We start from the raw sequence: 5257 nt of genomic DNA, 5'->3' as shown, positions 1-5257 counted from the left end.
GCCATCCGACCGAACATGCAGGATGGCCTTCCTCTTCCATGTTTCAGGAAATCGGATCTTGGAAAAGTCAATCAAGGGCTGGTTCTCCTCCTTTGATTTAGGATGGGGAGTGGGCACTCGGTCCTTGACTGGCTTTTTATTTTTGGCCGACTGACCTCTACTTGAGCCAACCATCTTCTTGTTGATCAAGTCTTTGATTTTCCCCTTGAAACTTGTCATCAATTCCATGAGTTCGTTTTGAGTAATAGGGGTTGTGCTTTCTACCGCCTGGTGATGTCCAAACGGCTGTTTAATTGGCTCGCTTAGACCAACTTGATCTTTTCCCCATTCCCTTATTTCTAAAGGACGGGTGTGCCTGGTTTTGAGTGAACCGTCAACAGCTACATAGGTTTTGACTTCAAAGTCGTCATTAGTGTCATGGTTCGAATAGACCTCAAAGTCGTCCATAGGTCGTTTCTCATTATGAGGCGGTATAGTTTCTTGTGAAACCATCTTAGAAGTACTCTCCCCACAGATGGCGCCAAATGTTTTGGGGTTTTTATGTGTCCTGTGGGAGAGTTACAATTCCAAGATTGGACTCCGGATGCCTGTACCTGCAAAATAACGACGACTCCGGTTGGTTGGAGTCCGCCTCTGATGATCAAGTTAGAATGTGTTCGGAAGATAAAAAGTGCAGAATGTAAAGTGGGATCAGGTCTCTCTATGGCAAGAAATGATCATCCAGCTATCACAGACGGCCTCAATATCTGAGTATTTACTCTCGTGGGTAATTAATTCTATAATTAGTGCTCTCGTTCCCCAAGTGGGAACATCTCCTTTTTATAGGGTCTCGAAATGCATGCCCATCCTAGGTTAAGAGACCTAGGACTAACAGGTTGTATTGGGATTTAGGCCTTGAAGGTCGCCAAGCTCTTACTGAATATTTGTCTGCCACATGTCGAGCCCCGGTAAGTCCACTTTACGCTCTCCTTAGGGTGACACGTGGCGGACTTAGATTGGCCCACGTGTCGGACTCTAATTGGTCCACGTGGTGAGGTAAAAATCCCCTAATCAAGAACTAAGAACCGATCTTAGCCGTTGATTGCGCTCCATCTGATGGCTCACATTTCACCCGCCCTCATTAATGGCATTTTTGTAATTTTGTAGTTTTTAATCCTTTTTTTTTATTTTTTTTAACTTTTAAGACAACTTTATTTACTATGATTGATTTCATTTACTTTTACTAATTTTTCATTTACTTTGTAGAAATAAAATTGGAAACTACTTTATAAAGTTGAAATATTACGAAAATGCCATTAATGGCACAGAAAGCATTTGGCCTATCCGATTAACATGATTTGATTGTAATGCCCCGTATTTTTATACGTATTTTGATTTAAATAAGTATTTCCTAAAGTATTTAAATAATTCGAAATGAATTATTTATGGTATTTTTATTAATTTAAAAAGAATTATTTTAATTAAAAGTTTATTTTTAATTATTTAATAATCTTTAAATATTTTATTTAACGATTTAAGAATATTGGGGCATATTATTTTATAAAAAGATAAATTTTAAAGTCAATGATATTTATGGAAAGTCAAAATACAAGTTTGACTAGGAAAGAGATCATTAAGGGTGGTAAAGGAATTTTAAGTAGGAGGGATTGAGAGGGGGTAGAAATACCCATCATATGCCTAAGGTGGAGTGCACCCAAAGGTAAACTCTCTCTCTCTCTCCTCTTATTTTCTTTTCTCCTTAATTTTTTCTTTCCCCTTAATTTTATTTATTCTACTTTTAATCACCACCCACACACCACCACACACTGTCGGCGTCGTCACCACACAACACACACGGCTGGCGGCCACCACCACCGGCACACCAGTAGCGGCGGCCACCAGACGGCCGTGTGGCAGCCGCCCAACCATGGTGGTCGTGCGCCACGCTTTTTTTTTTTTTAAAAAAAAAACCTTCTTTTGATTTTTAATTAACTCTACCTAAATTAAATTATTGTTTTTGGGTTTTGTGATGATTTTAGGATGTTTAATAATAAGTATTTTGTATATAAATTTTCAGATTTGATTTTGAATTAAAAAGCCCCAAATTGTAAACCCTAGGTTTCTAAATTAATGTTTATTGATGGGATTTGATTGTAGGTGATTTAAATTATTGAAATAGGTGTTTTAAAACATAATTACAACAGTTTAGGATGTTTTAATAATGCTGGAATTTTTATATATAAGCTATAATTAAGTTTCTTGGAAGGATTTTTAATTACCCATTAATTGGGAATAAAAGTAAGGGTTTTAAATTAAATTTCAGAATATTTTAGAGGGTTTATGAGTGATTTAAAGAGAGTATATATTGCTGGAAATTTGTGTGAAAGAGGTATTAATACTTCTTTGTAATTTTGGTTTGTAGGAGACTTCCAAGTGAGTGATTTTATTTAGTCATGGCGATTTTGAGATCATATTCAAGGTACGTTCGCGTACTTGGTAATTACTTGAATATGTAGAAGCATGCTAGGCTTTGTTTAATTAATTCCAAGTAGTATCATGATAGGTGTTGGTTGGAATTTGTTGATTGGATTGATGTTGGTGAATGATTTGTGATGAATTGGTGATTGGAATTGATTATGTTGGCATGTTGAATATGAACCACACTTTTATTATTGGCATGATTGAGAGCATGTTTAATTAAACTAAGTGTTTAATTTCGTTTGGAATATTGTAAAGGAATTTTATTATGGTTCATATAATTTTTATTGATGCTATAAGCATGAGGAAGGAGCTATTTAAGTGTCTATGTACACGAGGATTAAATTATTTTATTGGTGCCTAAGTGCACTTAACACTAGTAGAATAAATGAATTAGGCACCGCACTTTTCGCGCCGGTTCTTGAAAACTGGTGGTAAAAGAAATGGGCGGGATTGGAAAAATGACTTTTCGCACCGGTTCCTATTAAACCGGTGCGAATTACAAACGAGAAAAAAAAGGGGAGAAAGGGATTTAGCACCGGTTCAAACCAAATCGGTTTTGGAAAAGAACCGGTGCTAAAAGTTTTTTTTTAAAAAACTTTTTGGGGACTTTTGGCATTGGTTCTAAGGCAAAATCGGGGTGAAAAGTGTGGTTTTTAGCACCGGTTTTCACCCAAAACCGGTGCCAAAAGTCTGATTTCGCACCGGTGCGAAATGTCTGGGGTTTTAGCACCCACCAAATCAGGACCGGTTCAAAACCGGTGCTAAATGGAGGTTTTGAATCGGTGCGGATTACGTGTTTTCACCTAGTATAAAGTGTTTTAAACATCGAGAGATAGGATTTGGGGAGCATTATGCGTTTAAGGTGTCTCTGACACTGAGGTAGATTAAAAAGGGTTCAACATTAAATTTATGTGGTTACTAATTATTCAAGAACTTAAATTGGTATGTTTGAATGCTTGAATAAATTATAGTGTTTGATTTGTGTTGTGTTTTAGAGTCATCACCAAGTCTAATAATTTGTAAATAACGTAAAGTGAAAGAGATTACGCACCAAAACTTTTGGAACGTATATACCTTGAGTATGAACATATGGGGGGAGGTATGCGACTTTATATTTGACCATAATTTCTACTGGAGTACATGACGCTTTATTTTCCTTTTTATTCTGCGTAGGAATTCCGCCACTTACAAGTGGTTTAATTTATTTTATACTTTCACGGTTAGCTCCCATGTTAGTACCCCTTTATTGGGGCAGGTTAAAGGGAAACCCGTTCGATGCATAATCAAATTTAAATGAACATTGGTATTTGTCTAGTTAGGTGTTGGGTGTCTTGTATGCTTGTAAACAAGTGCAACACGGTGAGTTGTGTGATGATAGGATGAAAGCATGTTAGTATGTGTTTTTATTACGTTTATGTACTCATCTTTGCTGATTGTGTGTTTACATGTTTGTTTGGCCTTGTCTTTGCCTCGGCCCTACGACGACCCATTTCTAATGACGAGTAGTGGGGACAAGTAGAGAGAAACTTTTCAAGTGATAAAGCATATTCATGAAGGGCATGAGTGAAGAACGAATCATGCTTAGTTCTCATAGGATTGTGATGTGTTTTATTTGCTTTATGTATTATTTGTTTTTATTGATCATGAGACTAACGCAAAGGTTTTCAGTATTGTTTGGTTTTAAGGGCCTACGATCACTAGTAGAAAATAGGTAATGGAAAGCCACTAATTGGAAGCGGTTATAGAAATCCGCTTCCAATTCCATACAAAAACCCGACAAAAAAAAAAAAAGCAAAAGAGAATTGGAAGCGGTTTGGAGTGAATCTCTTCTAAAAAATAATTGGAAGCGGTTTGGAGTGAACCGCTTCCAAAAAGTAATTGGAAGCTGTTCAAATCGCTTCCCTTAAAAAAAAACCGACTTCTTTCCTATACATACAAGCCCATCATATTTTCTCTCTCCTCTCCATTTTGCCTCACGCCCCTCATATTTTCTCACTCCTCCTCTCCATTTTCTCACTTTCATCTCACCTCCTTCAGCATCTCTTGCTCCTTCCTCCTCTCCATTCTCTTTCTCTCTCCTCCTCTTCATCTCCTTCACGCAACACCAACAACAACGCAAGTGATTGCGGTTCACCAACAACAACAACACCACCGAGCAGACCCACGACCCCACCACCGAGCAACAACAACGCAACACCAACAACACCGACGAGGCAAAGAACCAACGACGAGGCGAAGAACCACCGACACCGACGAACCGTTTTTCAAATCGAATTATATTTAAAGTAAGAATTTAGATCTAGTTTTTTTTTCCAATTTCATCTTTTATATGAATTTTTGAACTATTAGGTTAAGTTAGATTGCTTTAAATTGGTTAGATTTATGGTTTATTTGCATTTTTTTAGTTGAAATTTGGTTAGGGTTTGTAAATTTATTGATGTGTTAATGAATTTTTTTTAATTTATTTGCATAATTAGTAAACTTTTTGATTTAATTTTTTTTAAAAGGTTGTCCGTTGCAGTGGTGGTGGCAGAATGACAATGGTTGCGGTGGCGGTGGCAGGATGACGGTGGTTTCAGTGGTATTCACTAGGTTTTTTTTTTTTTTTTTTTTTTTTTAATGTTGTTCGTTGAGGTAGTGGTGGTTGAATGGTGGTGGTTGCGGTGGCAGAATAGCTCTGGTTTCGGTGGTGTGTACTTTGTAGTAGCTTTAATTTTTTTTAATTAAAATGTATTTTTTTTTTACGGGAATTAGAATGTAATTTTACAAGTAATTATGAATGAAATTTTATATTTTG

The 5257-nt window shown here is 36.7% G+C and overlaps 1 long non-coding RNA gene across 1 annotated transcript; it reads left to right on the top strand.

Moving 5' to 3' along the window:
* The first annotated feature begins 4163 nt into the window (after positions 1-4163).
* Positions 4164-5257, top strand: LOC110694585. Its single transcript, XR_002505909.1, has 2 exons — positions 4164-4745; positions 4968-5257. It is a non-coding gene; the product is annotated as an uncharacterized LOC110694585 (long non-coding RNA).

Source organism: Chenopodium quinoa, unplaced genomic scaffold (assembly GCF_001683475.1).
Source record: "Chenopodium quinoa cultivar QQ74 unplaced genomic scaffold, ASM168347v1, whole genome shotgun sequence".
Classification (NCBI taxonomy): Eukaryota; Viridiplantae; Streptophyta; class Magnoliopsida; order Caryophyllales; family Amaranthaceae; genus Chenopodium; species Chenopodium quinoa.
This window is presented reverse-complemented; position numbering and strand designations above follow the sequence as displayed.